The sequence below is a fragment of the Mustela putorius genome, unplaced genomic scaffold (genome assembly GCF_011764305.1).
Source record: "Mustela putorius furo isolate JIRA1106 unplaced genomic scaffold, ASM1176430v1.1 tig00000228_pilon_pilon_pilon, whole genome shotgun sequence".
NCBI classification, from domain to species: domain Eukaryota; kingdom Metazoa; phylum Chordata; class Mammalia; order Carnivora; family Mustelidae; genus Mustela; species Mustela putorius.
In genome coordinates, this window is record NW_025421322.1 from 26,933,067 (window position 1) to 26,954,297 (window position 21,231).

At 37.6% G+C, this 21,231-nt stretch overlaps 1 long non-coding RNA gene across 4 annotated transcripts; it reads left to right on the top strand.

Moving 5' to 3' along the window:
- Positions 1 to 573: 573 nt before the first annotated feature.
- Positions 574 to 18,177, top strand: LOC101687939. 4 transcript variants are annotated; one of them, XR_006606178.1, is made up of 4 exons: positions 574 to 1,096; positions 10,957 to 11,729; positions 13,161 to 13,284; positions 16,203 to 17,407. It is a non-coding gene; the product is annotated as an uncharacterized LOC101687939 (long non-coding RNA). The 4 variants fall into 4 exon arrangements; XR_001178026.2 differs by having other exon boundaries at positions 578 to 1,096; positions 10,990 to 11,729; XR_006606179.1 differs by lacking the exon at positions 10,957 to 11,729 and adding an exon at positions 17,544 to 18,177 and having other exon boundaries at positions 846 to 1,096; positions 16,203 to 16,316.
- Positions 18,178 to 21,231: the final 3,054 nt, after the last annotated feature.

Sequence of the window (21,231 nt, forward strand, 5' to 3'; positions counted from 1 at the left end):
ATACCTGTCATCTAAATCTCATATGTATGTGCTTTAAGGACTTAGCTAGAGAACGGGCACTGGAGGCAAAGGGAAACACAAGAAAGTGTCTAGACATGGAAGAGAGCATGGGGTGTTTGGGAACTGTGAGTGTTCCGTAGAGCTTGGTGTAGAGTCTGCTGAGGGCTGGCAAAAGAGAGGAGGTGAGTCAGAACATGAAGGGCTTGAATGTTCTGCTATGCAAGAAGACCATTTTGGAAGGATAACAAGGAGGGACAGAAATTTTTTAACATATTAGTAAAAAAATAAGATTTTCACTTTAGTTTGCTTTGACTCTTCCATGGAAACTGAATTGTGGGTGAAAAGACTGGAAGGCAGGAGACCAATTAGGAGGTGGTACAGTGGCTTTGGAAGGATCAAGTGATAGAGTGATTAAGCTGGCATCAGTGGAGATGGAGCGATGTTGGTAGAAGTGTTAAGAGGGGAAGAGAGGCTATGTGTAAGCAGGGGTGTGTGGGGGGCACGGAAATTAAGTGCACTTCATGCATAAGGGAGTGCAAAGTTGAGGAAGGAGACATGACTTAGCCTTGCTTCAGGGGTGACTAGAAATTTCATTTCTTTTGCTATTTCTTCTGGTTGAAACTCTGTTACAAGGCTTTTGATCACGTGTGACAAAACCCAGGAAACTCTCTCTCTCTTGGTCTGAATCTGCCGACAGGGGAAAACAGACCCTTCAGCTTCCTGTTCTTTATCTCATGGTTGATTAATAGAGATTAAAACTCTATGCTCTCAGAAGTATGCCGTATTTGGGAAAAACATCCATTTCCTGTTTTGAAGCCTATAATTTATGTTTGCAGCTTGCAAAACCACAGTGTAAACCACCTCATATAAAAGCTTATATTTAAAAGCTCCAAAGATATTTAGAATGGGGTTGATACTGCTTGTGATATTCTCCATCATATTAGTTTCCTAACTTGTCTGGTTTTGTCTCAGATAGTTTGGTGCCATGACCCAGGATCTGAACTTATCTTCAGATTTTCATTTACCCTAGCCAGGTCATAAGGCCATTTGGAGCCTTTTGTACTCCATTTCTCGCTGGAAGTCCAGAGATCTAAAGGTGAGTCCTGATCCTGGTCCTATATGTTCCAAACTCTTATCTGTTGCAAGCACAGTAAGAATTTGATTTTGATTCTTTCTGAGTACTTTAGTTGATTTCCAGTGGTGGGATTTTTTGTTTTTAAATGTTTAAGCCATTAGGCTATTTCTGTAAATGAATTAAATGGTTTATTGATATTTTGTCTCATTAAATGAAGGATGATGGAAAATCGAGTTTGCTACTCTTTTCTGTTTATCCATTTTTCTCCATTTTGAATTCAAATCCATTAAGAAGTTATACCTATTAGTAAGGAAAGAACTCTTTTTATATGAAAGTGAGTTTTGTATTTCTGGGTTTACCCCTGATGTATGGACTGAAAGTTTGGAATTGAAGGTCTAAGTTTTCTAGATCTAGGTGTATGTTTATGTGTCTACAGGTATTTAATATTTTTCTACCTCCAGATGGTATTACTAAATTAGATTACAAAATTTTTTTTAAAAAGTTCTACTCTAATTGACAGAGCTAAGGTCTTATATGAATGAGACTATTCCTAAACCTTGTCAAATATTGAAAAAATTAAATTTTGAATATTTCAATGTGCTCAAAACACTTTCTTATAGGCAAGTTACTCAAATGTTCTAAGAATTCAAGTTTACATAATTTAGGTAACTTTGGCAAATGAGACTAATTTAATATTGTTGGTTTAATAAGAACAGCTTTGTCTTTTGAGTTGTCAACATTAAATGTAATAAAAATGTACATTCTTATTTTACTTGGGCATGTTTTTCCTCAACTTGTGAAGGTTCTAATTGATTTCAGTTACTATATTTTAAGATTATAAAAAATGTAAACTTGTGTTTAGTCAAATTAAGTCATTATGTGGACAAACTTTATTTCAAAAGTAATTATGTTTTGTAGAATGTCAGCTTGAAGACAGTTTCCAAATCAATTGGTAACTTAAAATATTGGACTGATGCTAAATTTAGTTAATTCATAAATCATTATGTATCTATATCATATCTAAGTAGGACAAGACAGTAAAACATTAATTGCTAAATAACAATTTCATTCTTATATATTTTTGCCTCTTATTTTTATGTAATACAGACAGGCTGTATATTTGGGTCTATTAATGGACATGTTCATTTTTGCCACATTGAGATGCTATACTATGAGGAATGCTGATGGCTATAAAAAGATATAAGATATATATTGAAAAGCTCTGCTAGTCTGCTAGAAAATACTGGTATATGAAAGACAGTTTACAGTTATTTACTAACAGACACTCCTTCTTTGACCATACTTTAGTCAGGCTCCCGTGAGTCTTCTTCTAGATCAGGCCTCCACCTCGGACTACTTAGCCCCATTTTAACAAAGAAGCCTAAGCTAGTTAAGTGACAACTGCCTCCCTTTATATCTGATTGTCCTTGTTATATGATCAAGCTCTTGTACCTTGCCCTGGATATGTAAGTCCTTGGTCTGCTTTTAGTAAGAATCCTGTTAAGCCAGTTTAGCAAGAATCCCTCTACTTTGGTATCTAAGCAAGTTCCTCTTAGTAATTTTCCTCACTCGTCTGTCCTCACTTGGCTCCTTGGCTGCAGATCCCCAGTTGTCTGTGCTGTATCGAATGGGACTCAAAGCTGTCCTGAAGTCTCTCTTCTCTATGCAGTAGCTCTAATAAGATCGGCCTCACCATTTTGACACATGCCCTGGGAATAACTCTTCTCTTACACCACCTCCTAGTCCTCTCGGTGCAATAAAAGCAGCTGTAGTGAAAACTTAGAATCAATATATGTGAATGAGGCTCTATTAGGAGCAGCAGAGAGGAAAAACTTTACATGCAAAGCATGCAGGAGGTATTTTGTTAAGGAAAACAAGAGAAGCTTTGTTCCAAAGTAAAATGACTCATTCCAAAATGAAAGAGAGAGGAAGAAGTTTATGACAAAACTTGTCTGGAGAGACAAAGTTGCAGATGGTTCACGGAAAGGGAATTTTACTTCTTATAGTCAAAGCTGGCGGAGGTTTACGAGTTTATTTATAAGATTTTTAGTAAGAGTGTTAGTACCAAATATGCTGTTTCAAAACTAGCATTTGGTTTTCACTTTATTAAAATGACAATTTTTCTTGGAATACTGGTGTTCTCTTAGTAAGTGCTTGTAAAGTACTTTCCTCTACCTTGAGAATAATCTGCCTAGAAAATAACTATTCAGGGTCTTATTAGAATAATTTTTGTATTTGTTGATTTTGTCATCTCCTTAATAATTTGAGGGAACAAAGCCTTTTCACTTAAAAAGAACTGGAAGTCTTTATAGTCACATACCTCTTATATCTACTTTAAAATTTATATTGCCATTTTAGTTAACTAGATAACCAACCATTTTTCTTAGTAGTCCATGATCTTATGTAATTAAGTGTTCAAACTTGACCCTTTTCATATTTTACCTTCCAGAGCTCAAATCATAAATATCACTTGCCAAGGAAGTTGTCAAGGGGAAAAAAAAAAAAAAAAGTTGACTCTGGACCCAAGTAAGGGAAGACATTATTGAATGAAACTATTGCAGAGAGCTGCTTAAAGCCCAGGCCACAACAGTTTCAGGCAAGGGGAGTGGGAGTGAAGCTTCTGTAAGCAGAGACCTTGGGATAACTGTGGAAAGCAAAAGCATGATGTCATGTTAACAGCTGGTGTGCGGGAGAGACTTGGAGCTTAATGAACGGCATCAAATATTGTACAAACAGAAAACTTGAGGCAGAAAATTTGGTTTGTGCTCAGGCACATGGGCTTGGGATTCTGTACATCAGATGAAGGAAACAAGCTAAAGTGTACCTAGGGTTGGGACCTGGTGGTCTTCAGCAAAGCAACCTAAACTCGTGTGAAGCACAAAGTTCCATCAGCCTTTCAGTCCCTCTCCTTGTTCAAGGTGGGTTCAGAGACATTCTCTGTGAACAATTCAGAGATGAGGAATAACTCCAACAAGAGATGGCTGAGTGAAATAGACCTCAGCGTCTACATTTTCTTAGTGATATCCCTAGTGGAAGGCTAGTTTACCATCTGTTTGGTATGTAGGCAAAGATCACTTGTTTCAGTGTCCTTCAATGGGATGCCTAAAATAAAGAAGATAAATGTTAATATAAAGGAATGTATTAAAATAAAGACCCCAAGGTTGAACCCTAAGACTATCTAGTCCTGTGAAATTCAGATCAGTGGATGAAATAGTTTTTGCAGCACTGCTCTCTGAGTTGAACTGTCCTGCTGATTATGTTGTCCAAGTCTGGGTTACCTCCCTTGTAAGGACATGTATGACATGAGCATTTCACCAGACTTTCTGTGACTCAGAGTTACTTTTATTGACTTTTAGTGACTCAGACGGCTGCTTGTCCAGGGACAAGTCTGGTCCCTGCAAGAACCAGTGCAGTGTTCCTTTAAATCTTGGGGAGGGGGCGGGGGAAGACCAGTTACAAGGCAACTTAGAGTCCTAATAAGGATCTGGGTAATTACGTTTTCGTTCTCAGTGACTTGAAGTCAGGAACAAGGGAGAAAAGTTGGACAGGTTAGTTTGAAATATTTGTAGTCAGATATTGAAGGAAACAGGAAGAACTGAAAATTTGATGAAAGTTGACAATCTGTCAATTAACAGACACAAATTTGATTTATAAGTAGGTATCAATACTAGTTTATCCATACTGGGAAAGGAAGCTAATTAGTGTCTATCAGACAGGACAAAGTTTGCATATCGAGCAGTTCCCTGCAGTTTAGAGAGGTGCAAAAGAGCTCAAAGGCAATGAATAGGGTCAGAATCTGATAATCCAGAAGAACATGCTTAGTTTCCCATTGAAACACAAAATGCTCTTATAGTCCCTCTTCTCCTGTTGATCAAAGACAATCTCAAAGAAAGATTATTCTTGATCATAAAACAAGGATGCTCTCATTGGACGTGGCCTGGTTGTTTCAATAGATGCAGCAAGAATGACAAGTCAACACACAAATCTTCTATTTGCTTTGCTGGCCATTTTCATGAAGATACCTCAGATTTGATTTTTCAAAGCCTCTTGAGCATAGGAAGCCAAGCCAAAACCTCACCATCATTTTTCACCTGCGGTATCTAGTGATTTGGTGGAAAGCCCTCTCTTCCTGAGGTCCCCCAAATATCCCAAGATTCCTGAGCCCACTAAGAAGTGACCTTCCTTGCTCACCTATGAGTCTGGGAACCCTATGAAGCCAGTTACTAGGCCAGTTTTACCAAGAGGGACTTTGTAAGCATTGGCTCCATGAAGTCCACCTTAATTCCTGAAAAGTGTGGGCACATCTGATGAAATGAGCATCCTTCTCAACTATGACATTCTAGGCAACGTCAGCCTTGATTGTAGTGTGTCCATTTTGTTCCTATTAACAAGGTGGACAGACTCTTACTGAATCTTTGCAAATATCTAGAGTGTCACGAAAACAGGCATCCTCAATAAGAGTTCCCCAAATTTCACAGGGTGAGTCAGGGCAGAAAAGATCAATGTTTCATTTCTGCTTTACAAGAGCACAGTCTAATAAGTTGTTATGAGTGATAGGTGGCTGAGAGAAAAGAGCTCAATGCTCTGTTTTCTGGATGTTCCCTTACATCCAGAAAACAGAGCGTTAAAGCATCACCACTGTTCCAAGCAAGGCCCACGTCCAATCCATTTATTCACTTCGTTCAGTTCTTTGTAATTAATTCTTGTTCCACTTGATTTGGGGTTAGTAGTCTCATGAACACATCTGCTTCTTGACTAGACGTCTGGAACTCCTGACTCAGCTCACTGGTAGGATCTCATAGTTATTGAAGCAATGCCATCAGAATCCTGTGCCCAAGAGGACCTGGAATAGTCTTCTTTACCAGACTCTCAGACAGGGATCTGATTTGAGAACATTTGTTGAAGATGGAACACTCTACCTTATAGCTGAGTCCAGGTGACTTCATGGGGTAAAATAAAACATACAAGCTCTCTGTAGATGATGAAAGACCAGAAATGTCTATTGTTTACTCTCTATTGATATTTTTCAAAAGAGAATAACCTGAGGAAAGTTCATTATAAGAATAATAGAATAAAATAATTGACAAACATATCTGATTGTCTCCATAGCATGCAAAACAAAACCAAATCAATCCAAAAAAGTTTTTGATGAAATAAATGTAAGCATAAAGATTTATGCCTATTTCAAAGAAGAGTAGAAATCACATATAATTTATGAAAGTAGATAAACATAATCTTCACAGAGAAAATATAACATATAAATATCCAGAAATGTTAGATACCATATATGCCCAGCATAAAATTAGCATATACCAAGAATATATCAAGATTATCAAGTAAATAGATTTAATACATCTGAAGTAGGTTCTAAACATCAGTAGTAGATTAATAAAATCTAGGATAAATGACCTGAACCTCCAGAAGAGCACTACTGCCTGAAATACACTAGATTCAAGTTAAAAAAATAAAGTTGCAACCAAGTTAATTATTTTTTCTAAATAACTGAAATTATAAGTGCTAATACAATACTGCTTTTGTCTTATAGGCAAAGCAACACCAAGACTATGATAAATAGAAACATGTCATGGATAGCAAAAATGTTAACCATTGTCTTGAACATTCCTATACAGAACACAATTGTTTAAATATTTATGTTAATGACATTTTACCCATACAAATTTAACCTAAGGAAATCTAGATAATTCTTCTGATTTGAGAATATTTCCCATAACTCATTGTCAGAAACATACAAATAACCATCATTATTCCTAACATTTATACTTTTTACAAAAGAGATTTTTGGGGGACCCTTTAAGAAATCTCAAAAACAATTTTAGGTCCTGACAAGGTTAATCAAGCTTTGAGTTTGATGCAATGTTAAGACAGCAAGGCCCTCAAACCCATGTACAATTTCTGTACTTTATTTGTTCATCTCAAGTGCAGAACATGCCCCATTGTGCTTAACCACAAACCAATACTTCCTGCCTTGACTTCCTTGTTAGTAAAACAATTGGTGAAGGTTAAGTTTCAGGAACCCCCTCCCACATCAGCTTTTACCTCCCCACCTCCTACTCTCCACAGCCACCTATCCCAGGCATCTTTGCATTTAAAAGTTTTGCTCAGGGTAGCCTGGGTGGCTCAGTGCGTTAAGGCCTCTGCTTTTGGCTCAGGTCATGATCCCAGGGTCCTGGGATTGAGCTCTGCGTTGGGATCTCTGCTCCGAGGGGAGCCTGCTTCCTTCCCTCTCTCTCTCTGCCTGCCTCTCTGCCTACTTGTGATCTCTCTCTCTCTGTCAAATAAATAAAATCTTAAAAAAAAAAAAAAAAAGTTTTGCTCACCCATCCCTCCCCTGAGACATTTCTGACTTAGTCTTCAAGCATTTTCCTATTATGATACTCTCCTCCTACTACTGCAATAATTCCCTTAAAGAAATCCTCATATTGATATCCAGATTGTATTTCTTTTTCTTTGACAAGGATGATGCTGTGATTCTGCCTCCAGGACTTTGTTTTTCTCCATGCAGGGGTCAATGCCATCTTAGCAGATGCTGGGTCCTTTCCTGGCTTGGAGGTCATGATCCACAGCCTGTGAGTCTAACTCCTGGTACAGTGTTTCAAACACGTGTCTGTTGTAGCGTGGTAAAGATTTGGTTTTATTCTTCATTTTCATCATTTTCCTTCCTTCTACTTCTCTGCCTTCTTCTGGCTTTCCTGGGTATAACTAAAGCCTCTGACTCCCTCCTGAGATAGACCTCTTGGGTAAAGATACTTAGACCAACAGGTATTCGTTTCACTATCATATTACCATTCCTTTCATTGTTCCACACTCTCTTGCCTGTGGGGGATGTGCTTGGACTTTATTCACACTGATTTCACCAATCTCTTCGAAATGACAAAATTTCACTAAAAAAATAAATAAATAAAATTTAAAAAAAACTTAAAATTTCAATGGCCTCTTCGAGGAATTAAGGATCTTTGCGAATTGGCTCATTCTGAGCTAGGATCTACTTGCTCAGATCATTCTGAGCAAGCAATGACTCCAAGATCTTATCCAAAGAGTGGACTGCTTTTATTGTTTGGTATAAAGAAACAGAACAATACCAGTTCTGCAAAAACTTTCAGAGACCACTGCTTCCTTCAAAGACCAGTTCCTTTCCTCAGTGTCTTCTAAAATCTCTGACTTCCCATCACCATCCCTTAACTTCTGCCTCCTTTTTTCCATTCTCAACCTTCACTTCAGCTTCCTAGAATCCTTTGTTCTTCCCCCTTCAATACCTCTACCTCCTCCTCTTCACTAGCCACCCCTGCCAGGCCTTTCTTTTCTCATTCATGTTCCTCAACTCCCTGTAGACAGCTGAGGCTTAAGTCCCCTACCACTGTTGGGGCTCTGAGGAGCTCAGTGACACCAAGAGCAAAAGCCTGTGCTGAAAAAGCTAACTGGAAACAGGCTGCATGTTTTCAACAGGCTGCATGTTTTCAACTGGAAATAGGCTGCATGTTTTCAACACTCAGATGGACTTTGGAGATCCCAGATGGCCGCTTGGTTGCTCCTCTGCCCCTCTCCCAAAATGCAGTCCACAGCTTCCGTAGGATTACACGTCAGGGCAAAACACATCTTAAGGATCTCCTCCACAAATACTGAGGAAACTTGTTCAGCTCTTGCACTGAGCGAGTTACTTCCATTTGCCCCATCCGCCAAAAATGTAATCTTTGTAGAAATATAAAAGTGAGCTAAGGAGTAGACTCAGCTCTTTTCTATGAACCAGTGAGTTTTGAGTTTTTATGTTTATGTCTGAATAAGGGCTAAGATTTTTTAGTTAATAATTAAAGCTAGAATCCTCTTACGTTGTTGATGGGAATGCAAGTTGGTGCAGCCACTTTAGAAAACAGTGTGGAGATTCTTTAAGAAATTAAAAATAGAGATACCTTATGACCCTACAATTGCACTACTGGGTATTTACCACAAAGATAAAATGTGGTGAAAAGACAGGCCATATGTACCCCAGTGTTCATAGCAGCAATGGCCACAATTACCAAACTGTGGAAAGAACCAAGATGCCCTTCAACAGATGAATGGAAAAAGGAGGTATGGTCCATATATACAATGGAATTTTACGCCTCCATCAGAAAGGATGAACTTTTTTATCAACATGGATAGGACTGGAGATTATGCTGAGTGAAAAAAGTCAAGCAGAGACAGTCCATTATTTTATGGTTTCACTTACTTGTGGAGCATAAGGAATAACATAGAGGACATTAGGAGAAGGTAAGGAAAAGTGAATTGGGGTAAATCAGAGGGGAAAATGAACCATGAGAGGTTGTGGACTCTGAGAAACAAATTGAAGGGTTTGGAAAGGAGTGGGGTAGGGGGAAGGGTGAGCCTGTTGGTATTAGGGTGGCATGTATTGCATGGAGCACTGGGTATGGTACATAAACAATGAATCTTGGAACACTGAAAAAAATAAAAGAAAAAAAAGAAAAAGATTAAAGCTCGAAGCTCTTTGAGTCTATATGTAAATGTATGTTCTATTATGCATGTGTGATATTTTCCTACCTCTAAATATTATTCTCACATTAAACTCTAAGATCTCTTAAAGGAGCTCCTTTTGGATTGGCTAAGAGATAAGTAAGAGTTTATATAATTTTAATATTTCTGAAATTCCCAGAAATTAAGACAATTAAATCCCTAATGTGTTCAATATGAGAGGGGGAAGTATTCCTGTAGAAACTTAGCAAAATGTTTTTAAAATTCAAGCCCACATGATTTAGGTTAATCTTTGACAAATGAGATTATTTTAATGTTGTTGTTTTAATAAATGTAGTTATGCCTTTTGAGTTATGAGCCTTGCAAGAATACTTTTTTAGTTTACTCAAGTATGTTCTTCCTAACTTAATCAGATTAAGTTTACTTTTTGCTCAATAACAAGTATATTTTAAGAATGTGCTTGATATGTTCATGGCATATCATGTCTCAGAATTATTATGTTGTATCTGATTTTTTTTCCTCTACAAAGATAATGCTTATCCATTTTCACAAATTAGATAAAACATCCAGTCTTCTTTTTTTTTCTTTTTCTTTACTAAGTTATATTAGTCACCATACACTACATCATTAATTTTTGATGTAGTGTTCCATGATTCATTTTTTGCACATAATAGCCAGTGCTCCATGCAATACATGCCCTCTTTAATATGCATCACCAGGCTAACCCATCCCTCCACCCCCCTCTCCTCTGAAACCCTCAATATGTTTCTCAAAGTCTATAGTCTCTCATAGTTTGTCCCCCTCTCTGACCCCCGGCTTCATTTTTGCCTTTCTTCTCCTAATGTCCTCCATGTTATTCCCTATGTTCCACAAATAAGTGAAACCATATGATAATTGTCTTACTCTGTTTGACTTATCTCACTCAGCATAATCTCCTCCAGTCCCATCCATGCTGATGCAAAAGTTGGGTATTCATCCTTTCTGTTGGCTGAGTAATATTCCGTTGTATATATGGACCACATCTTTATCCATTCATCTGTTGAAGGACATGTTGTCTCTTTCCACAGTTTGGCCATTATGGACATTGTTGCTATGAACGTTGGGGTGCATATGGCCCTTCTTTTTACTACATCTGTATCTTTGGGGTAAATAGTAGTACAATTCCTGGGTCATAGAGTAGCTCTATTTTTAACTTTGAAAATAGGATTCATCATTCTGTTTGGCATGTTTTGTCTAAAGCTTTCTAAACTGACTTTTTTAAAAGTCTCATATAAATAATCATATATCGTTATCAACTGTACTAATCTAATAGTGACTTATGATCAGATCTTTGACTTTTAAAATTATAAAAATAATGCACTAACTATGGCTATTTTAACTTTTCTGTCACTTACAAGTGGTTTTCTGCTTTACTCTGATGTTTCCCAAAGAGCCTTTGGAAGTCAACTACTGGCTAAGTGCTCTGTCTTCAACAAAAAAAGGACTAGCCTAGAAACCTATGGAAGTGGACCGTGCCACATATACTTGGATACAGAATTCTGATGGCATTGCTTCAATAACTATGAGATCCTACCAGTGAGCTGAGTCAGGAGTTCCAGACGTCTAGTCAAGAAGCAGATGTGTTCATGAGACTACTAACCCCAAATCAAGTGGAACAAGAATTAATTACAAAGAACTGAACGAAGTGAATAAATGGATTGGACGCGGGCCTTGCTTGGAACAGTGGTGATGCTTTAACGCTCTGTTTTCTGGATGTAAGGGAACATCCAGAAAACAGAGCATTGAGCTCTTTTCTCTCAGCCACCTATCACTCATAACAACTTATTAGACTGTGCTCTTGTAAAGCAGAAATGAAACATTGATCTTTTCTGCCCTGACTCACCCTGTGAAATTTGGGGAACTCTTATTGAGGATGCCTGTTTTCGTGACACTCTAGATATTTGCAAAGATTCAGTAAGAGTCTGTCCACCTTGTTAATAGGAACAAAATGGACACACTACAATCAAGGCTGACGTTGCCTAGAATGTCATAGTTGAGAAGGATGCTCATTTCATCAGATGTGCCCACACTTTTCAGGAATTAAGGTGGACTTCATGGAGCCAATGCTTACAAAGTCCCTCTTGGTAAAACTGGCCTAGTAACTGGCTTCATAGGGTTCCCAGACTCATAGGTGAGCAAGGAAGGTCACTTCTTAGTGGGCTCAGGAATCTTGGGATATTTGGGGGACCTCAGGAAGAGAGGGCTTTCCACCAAATCACTAGATACCGCAGGTGAAAAATGATGGTGAGGTTTTGGCTTGGCTTCCTATGCTCAAGAGGCTTTGAAAAATCAAATCTGAGGTATCTTTATGAAAATGGCCAGCAAAGCAAATAGAAGATTTGTGTGTTGACTTGTCATTCTTGCTGCATCTATTGAAACAACCAAGCCACGTCTAATGAGAGCATCCTTGTTTTATGATCAAGAATAATCTTTCTTTGAGATTGTCTTTGATCAAAAGGGGAAGAAGGACTGTAAGAGCATTTTGTGTTTCAATGGGAAACTAAGCATGTTCTTCTGGATTATCAGATTCTGACCCTATTCATTGCCTTTGAGCTCTTTTGCACCTCTCTAAACTGCAGGGAACTGGTCAATATGCAAACTTTGTCTTGTCTGGTAACCAAGCTTTCTCATTTCCTGTGCAAAAGCTTGTTTGGTGTTAACTTCTAAACTGAACTGCATTTTCTCACCTTGTACATCTTGTCAATGCTTACCAAGTTTTCATTTCTTCCAGTTTCCTTCAATATTTGGCTAAAAATTAATCTTAGCCTCTAAACAAGCTTTCTAATTTTTCTGTATCCTTGAGTTGGAATTACTGGGAGCTACAAACTGATTGGCAGGTTTTTACTGGGACTCTAAAGTGCCTTGTAATAAATTTTTGCCTCCAAGATCTGAAGAGTTATTATAAGCTCAAGCCTAGGAGCTTTTCATAACACTAGAAAGACTCATTATTCCAACTGATCATTCATGGTTCAGTTATTTCCCTGGATAGGCCACTGTTTGGACTACCAATGATGTCTGGTGAAATTCTCAGGTCATTCATCCTTATTGGACTAGTAACCAATGCTATGGAAATACCACCAATATAACTGACATCTCAGCTCCAAAAAACTCAATGAATGGTAAGAGACTGAATATAAAAATAAGCAGTGGTTAGACCATATACAGAAATATAGCTCTGACATGCAGCCTCTATAGCCATCAGTCTAATAAGGCACATAACCTGTTTAAAATCATTCCCAAATCAGGATCTGGTCAATATTTCACAGCTGCCCTAATTTTTGCCTATACCTCTGACTTAGGATGAACCATAGAAAACCAAATATGTACTCCTGACCAATCATATAGGGTGGCTCACTTCTAGTTAGTCCTCTAGCTTCTGTAAGCCAATACCTTCTAATTGGGGCACACCTGAAGCCTTTCCTTTTTCAACTCTAGAGCATTTTACTACTTTACCTGTGTTTGAGTTTCTGCTCATCTCAGGTGATGGTGGTAACTAGCTTGATATAGCAAGCTCTGAATAAATGTTTGTGTTCATTTCAATGATTTTCATTTATTACCACAGTTTCTTTGGAGTTTCCATCAAGACACAGTTTGCACTGACCATCACCATGGCCTCCAGTTTTCAACTGGGCACTTAGAACCTATTATGTCTCACTGCTTGCTGCTTGTCAAGTCCAGAGTGATAGGTAAGTCAGCACAGACCTGAACTCCACTCTTTTCTGTTGAGTTCTTTGGTCATTCTTCTGAGTTTGGTACACAGGTTTTGTTATCAGTGCCCACCCATTTGTTTGGCAAATGGGTGGGTCTTTTCATCCTTTTTTGTTACATTTGTGTTACTGCTTTATGGAGTGCTGCCTAAAAGTGCTATATGTCATAAGAAGGAGAATCATATGATATAACACAGTCATATGTCTTCTAAGCCTTTTGTTGATGGCAGCCTCACAGACCAAAGAGTTTGCTGTTTTTACCACAACTGCCCATTTGGACAAACTTTGTTGTAAGTCACTAGTAAAACTGGATGAGGTTCTCTTTCCATCTCAAATTTTGGTCTTGAGGGCTTTGTTCCCCCTCCTTTTTGATTCAGAAAGAGCATTCTCTCTGGTATTCCATGAGCCAGAAGGCACAGATTGTCAAGTCTGTGTTTGGAGGTGACCAATCATGAGTTTGGGGTTTGAGATAGGAGCTGCACAAACGTTTCATTTCTACCAGCACTGCCAGCTCTCGTGAGATAATCTAAGCCTCAATTTTCTCCTCTTCTGGGCAAACTTTTGCTTCATATATCTACCCTTATGACAGTGCTTACTCTTACTCAGTACTTACCTTTCCAAATGACATAATTTTCCCAAGTATGATTTAAGCCTTTAATGGGCACTTGAGGCTGGGGGAGGCGTTTGACTTCCATAAAATTGTTCTTTTGAAAATTTCCTTAGAAAAGAAAGGAATGTGATTTCTCAGTTCACAAGGGCAGCATTTTTTGATTGGTATGCAGAGGCCTCCAAAGAAATTTTAAATAAAATATTGCTTTACAAAAAGATTCTTTGACCAAAGTTATGAGGAATTAGAAAAACTTAAGCAACAAAGTAATATCCCTAGCAAGCCCTCGTCTTCTTTGTCCTTCAGCTTTTTCCCTATATCTTGTTCTCCCTCTTCAGAAGCGTCTTATCCTTCCAGTCTCTTTCTTTCTACAACTCTATCAAACCCTCTATCTGCTTCCCCTTATCCAGACCCTTTACCTTTCCTCAACTCTTCTAAAACCACCAAAGTCTGTTGCCTTTAAAAATCCATCCTTCCCATATACTAGGTATGCAGGGAACTACAGAATCTAAACCTTGGACTCAAGCTGAATTATGAGCTATAAAGATTGCTTTAAACCTAGACAAGACCAGCAAATACTCATAAAATAATTTAGAATTCTTTTTGGTGCATATGACCCAGAGTTACTTGACCTATAGCAACTTGTACACATGGTTGGTTGGAAGCTCAGATGCTGAATCCTGTGTGGCAAAGCTGATTGGACCTCCCCAGAATGGGACCTATAGGATCCTTCTTTCCACAATAAGCTCGAGACTCAAAAAGAAGTTCCCGAAGCAGGGCTAAGTCTCCTGAACCATACATGAAATGTTTCTAATAAACATTGATTGAACCATCATTTAATCATGCAATAAATTAAAGATGAAATGATGGGATATATTTTTTAGGATAGACTAAACCACATCTTCCCCAAAAGTTGTAGGTGTGAAGATGCTGATTGAACAGCAGCCCTTGCATCTCATTTTGCCAATGGAGCTGAACCTGAAACTGGGCACCTAATTCAAAGAAATTAGAATAGGAAATAGCCTCATTATCTGAACTAAAACATCTGACATAACATTTTGAAATAATTTTAGGATGAAAATGAGACAAGACTTAAACTTGTGGCCCTAAAGATCAAATAGCTAAGCAGACCACTTCTCAACCAGCCACCTATTGATAAGGACGCTTATAGATTTTGTAAAAAGAAGGGACACTGGGGAAGAAAAATTGTTTCATCCTAGCAAAACAAACAAACAAACAAACAAACCCATCAATTTAGATCAATAAGGAAGGAAAATGCATTCAATATTCTGGATTACTTTTAAGCAAACAAAGTGAATTATAAATATAAATGGTCAACCTCACTAAGTCTTGATGGATACTGGGTACTACTCTTTCTATGTTAAATTGTACTGCCATTACTCAGCCTATTCCTCAACCTATTCCTCAGAGAAAACAGCACACAGGAGCAGGTATTTTAAATAATTCAGTCCTTAACTGTAACCCTTGTATACTTTACTGAAAAACTTTCATTTTTTGCTTTGTGATACCACAATTGCAAAGTTAATAAGGAGATATATGCTTTGCAAATGGCCTTTGCAGTTACACATGGAAGGAACAATTTCTTGTGATTTGAGAGGGCTCCTTTATTCATAATCCAGTTGTTTTTACTCTGGATATACCTTTGCCTTCTCTATAATATTTAATGCATTCCTCTAATAAAGATCTTGACACCATACTTCACACTTTATGGGCTAAAACTTCCAGCAATGGAAATGGAACACAATTGTAAGAGAACCTATTAAAATTCAACTAGATCTTACCAAACCATCACCCAAGCTTTCCCAATATTCTTTGAGGCCACACACAAAGGAAGAGCTCAAGCCTATCTTTAAAAACCCTATATTCGGGGCGCCTGGGTGGCTCAGTGGGTTAAGCCGCTGCCTTCGGCTCAGGTCATGATCTCAGGGTCCTGGGATCGAGTCCCGCATCGGTCTCTCTGCTCAGCAGGGAGCCTGCTTCCCTCTCTCTCTCTCTGCCTGCCTCTCCATCTACTTGTGATTTCTCTCTGTCAGATAAATAAATAAAATCTTTAAAAAAAAAAAACCCCTATATTCAAAGATCTTCTCATAGTTTGTAGTAGCCCTTGTAACACTCACATTTTGCCAAATGGATGAAAATATAAATTGTTGAAGACTTCAAAACCATCACAAAATTGTGATCTTTTGTTTCTTTGTAGTACGTAATTCAGATACCATCCTGTCATCTATTATGCTTACAGTCAATTGCTTCTTTGCCTTGTCTTTTTCAGCATACCTAAGAGGACCAAGAAAGTCAACACTTTTTTACCTTCCACAAAGGAGAATAACATCCCTGGGCAGTCATGCCTCAGGGGTACCCTGAAGCCGTGTACTGTTTTTCTCAGGTCTTTAATCACGACTTATAAGATGCAAATTTCTCTTGTGATTCAGTTCTGATTAATAATATAATATAATGTAATATAATATAATCTCTTATTTTGTTCAGGGAACAAGGAAGTTGTAAAAAAGATCATTTGCTTATTCTCAGCGTTAATAGGAAAAGAACATGATGCTTCAAAAGATAAATTACAAATGTCTCACAACACAATCCTTTATTTAGGAAATGACCTATCTAAGGAAGGAAATATTTTCCTGATAGATTAAAGACTGTCCAAATATTCTAGACCTCTTTCAAGGTGGCAACTGGGAAAACCTCTAGGCTTAACTGGAAAATGAAGGCAATGAGTAACAAACTTTTCTGTGATTCCAACACTTCTTTATGAATTGTATAAGTCTTCAGTAAGAGACTCTGATCTGAGAGCACAAATACAACAGGTTTTCTGTAATCTAAATAAGGCCTTATAATAGCCTCCTTCCTTAGGCACTCCTAACTACAAAAGCCATTCCATCGAATTGTGCACCAACAATTTGAACAAGCTCTTCAGGTTTCAACTCAATTTCTTGGGTGTCATCAAAAACCAGTTGCTTACTATTGACTCACCCTTGACCCCGTGGTAAAGGCTTTTCCCCCTTGACTTAAGGTAATCAGTGTCATGGCAAAACTTATTGATGCTTCTGCTGAAATAGTTCTAGGCTCTTTATTTAACCTCATGGTCCCTCATGCAACACAGACATTACTATTGACTGAGAACATGCAGCACTTTTCAGCCAACTGGTTAATCTCTTAAGAGATTCTGTTACTCTCTCCTCTCACATTATTTTTCATCCCTGAAACAACCTGAAACATGTCACTCTCCTGTTCCTAAAAGAATGGCAACAACATGATTGTCTTACTTCAGTTAGGAATCCTTCTGTACCTTGCAGATGTACAATGTATTAGAGATCCCATTGAGAAGTCTGACCAAATATTATTTGTGGAGGGACAATTCCTCAACTGAAATGAGGTTAAGCAGGACATGCTATTAGGGATTTAAGAAGATTGTTCTTTAGAATATAGTCATTTACCTGAAGTAAAATCAGCCCAGACGGCAAAACATATTGTTGTTCAGAAGCCTATTATATTCCTTCATATCGAACAAAAGGAGGGATTGACAATTTTGGACTTTTTCTGAGATCTGTATACCTGGAAAACAGAGGTTAGTTAATATATTCCCCCCACTTTTGTGTTCTAGGAAAGGATTTACTGAAAAGAGGCACCAATTTTCTCCATACAATTTATATGAGTCCCAGTCTATTCTTTCTCATGACTTCAATAAGAGTTTTGTGTCTAGGTGTCTATGGACAATTAGTTTTTGACAAAGATGCCAAGACCATTCAATGGGAAAAGAACAGTGTTTTTAATAAATTAATCTGGGATAATTTAATATAGTCACATGGATGGCATATGGATTCTTAACTCACACTATGTAAAAATTAACTCAAAATGGATAAAAAAATGTGAGTGTAAGAACTAAGACTATGGAGTTCTTAGAAGAAAACAGTGGTAAATCTTCATGAACTCAGTTGTGGCAGTGGATTTTTAGATATGACCTCAAAACATAGGCAACAAGAGGAAAAACAGATAAATTGAGCTTCATCAAAATAAAGAAATAAAAAGCATTCAAATTGGCAGAGAAGAAGTCAAACTCTCAATCTTCATACATGACACGATACTTTATGTGGAAAACTCAAAAGACTTCACCCTAAAATTGCTAGAACTCAAACAGCCATTCAGCAATGTAAGAGGATAAAAAAATCGGTGCACAGAAATAAGTTGCATTTCTATACCCTAACAATGTGACTGAAGAAAGAGAAATTAAGGAATCAGTCCCATTTACAATTGCACCAAAAACCATAAGATACCTAAGAATAAACCTAACCAAAGAGGTAAAGGATCTGTACTTTAAAAACTACAGAACACTTACAAAAGAAGCTGAGAAAGACACAAAGAAATGGAAAAATAGTCCATGCTCATGGATTGGAAGAATAAATATTGTTAAAATATCTATGCTATCCAGAGCAATCTATACATTCAAAGCAATCCTTATAAAAATAATATCAACATTATACAGCTGGGACAAACAATCCTAAAATTTGTATGGAACCAGATAGCCAGGGGAATGTTAAAAAAGAAAACAAAAGCTGGGGGTATCACATTGTCTGACTATATTACAAAGCTGTGATCATCAAGATAGCATAGTATTGGCACAAAAACAGACATGTAGATCAATGGAACAGAATACAGACCCCAGATACGGACCCTCAACTCTATGGTAAACTAAACTTCAACAAAGCAACAATTTTTCAATGGAAAGAAAGACAGTGTTTCTGGAAAACAGTATGGAGTTTCCCCCAAAAGTTGAAAATAGATCTATCCTATGACCCAACAATTGCACTACTGGGTATTTACCCTAAAGATACAATTGTAGTGATCTGAAGGAAGGGAACATGCACCCAAATGTATATAACAGCCATGTCCACAATACCCAAACTATGGAAAGAACCTAGATGTCCATCAACAGATGAATGGATAAAGAAGAAGTGATATATATACAAATGGAATACTATGAAGCCATCAAAAACTGAAACCTTGCCATTTGCAGCAACATGGATGGAACTAGAGGGTAATATGCTAAGCAAAATAAGTCAATCAGAGAAAAAATTATCATATGGTCTCTCTGATATGAGGAATTTGAGAGGCAGGATGGGGGGTCATGGGGGGGTAGGGAGGGAAAAAATGAAACAAGATGGGACCAGGGAGGGAGACAAATCATAAGAGACTCTTAATCTCAGGAAACAAACTGAGGGTTGCTGGGGGTGAGGGGGAAGGTAGGGTAGCTGGGTTACGGACATTGGGGTGGGTATATGCTTTGGTGAGTGCTGTGAATTGTGTAAGACTGATGATTCACAAACCTGCACCCCTGAAGCAAATAATACATTGTATATTAATAAAACAACAACAAAAAAGAAAGAATGGAATGTATGAGAGCATATTTAAAAAAAAAAAGAGAAAAGACAGTGTCTTCAATAAATGGTGCTGAGAAAACTGGATAGCCACATGCAGAAGAATGAAGCTGGGCCATTCTCTTATACCATAAACAAAGATAAACTCAAAATGGATGAAAGACCTATATGTGAGAGAGGAATCCATCAAAATCCTGGTGGAGAACATAGGCAGCAACCCCTTCGACTTTGGTAACAGCAACTTCTTGCAAGACATATCTCTAAAGACAAAGGAAACATAAACATAAGCAAAAATGAACTATTGTGACCTCCTCAAGAAAAAAGTCTTCTGCACATCAAAAGAAACAGTAAAAAAAAAAAATTAAATAAATAAAAGCCCTAAAAGGCAACCTATAGAATGGGAGAAGATATTAGTAAATGACATATCAGAAAAGGGCTGGTATCCAAGATCTATAAACAACTTAACAAACTCAGCACCCAAAAACCAAATAATCCAGTCAAGAAATGGACAGAAGACATGAACAGACATTTCTCCAAAGAAGGCATACGCATGGCCAACAGATACGCGAAAAATGCTCCACATCACTTACAAATCAAAACCACATTAAGATACCATCTTGCACCAGTTAGAATGGCTAAGGTTAACAAGACAGAGAATAACAAATGTTGGCAAGGATGTGGAGAAAGAGGAATCCTCTTACACTGTTGCTGGGAGGAAACTGGCACAGCCATTCTGGAAACAGTATGGATGTTCCTCAGGAAGTTAAAAATAGAGATACCCTATAATCCAGTAATTGCACTACTGGGTATTTACCCCAAAGATACAGATGTAGTGAAATGAAGGGGCACCTACACCCCAATGTTCATAGTAGCAATGTCCACAATAGCCAAACTGAGGAAGGAGCCAATAAGTCCTTCAACAGATGAATAGATAGAGAAGATGTTGTTTATATATACAATGAAATATCACTCAGCCATCAGAAAAGATGAATACTTACCATTTACATTGACATGGATGGAACTGGAGGGTATTATGCTGACTGAAATAAGTCAATTAGAGAAGACAATTATCATATGGTTTAACTTATAGGTGGAGTATAAGAAAGAGTGTAGAGGATCATAGGAGAAGGGAGAGAAAACTGAATGGGAAGAAATCAGAGAAGAAGACAAACCATGAGAGACTTTGAATCTGGGAAACAAACTGATGGTTGGAGAAGGGGAGGTAGGTGGGAGGAAGGGGTAACTTAGCAATGGGCATTAAGGAGGGCATGTGATGTGATGAGCACTGGGTATTATATGTAACTGATGAATAACTGAACTCTACATCAGAAACTAATGATGTCTATATATTGGCTAACTGAATTTAAATTAAAAAATGTGCTTCAAAGGATATTATCAAGAAAGTGAAAAGACAGTCCAAAGACTATGGATATATTTGAAAATTGTATATCTGATAAGGAACTTGTATCTAGAATATATAAAGAATTCTTACAACTCAATAATAAAAACGACAACCTAACTCAAAAGGATCTGAATAGACATTTTTCCAAGGAAGACATACAAATGACTGATAAGCATATAAAGATATGCTGTTGATCATTAGTTGTCAAGCATATACAAATAAAAACCACAATGAGATACTACTTCATACCCAGTAAGTTAGAATCAAAATGTTAAGATAATAATGAGTCTTGGCAAAGACATGGAGAAACCAGAATCCTTGGGGACGGCTAGTGAGGGAGCAAACACACTACTACTTTGGAAAACAATCTGAAATTTTCTTCAAATGATTAAATGTAGATTTACCATATGACCCAGATATTCCACTCTTAGAAATATAGCCAACAGAAATGAAAATGTGTGTCTACACAAAAACTTGTACACAAAAGCTTTACAGCAACAGTGTTCATAGTAGTC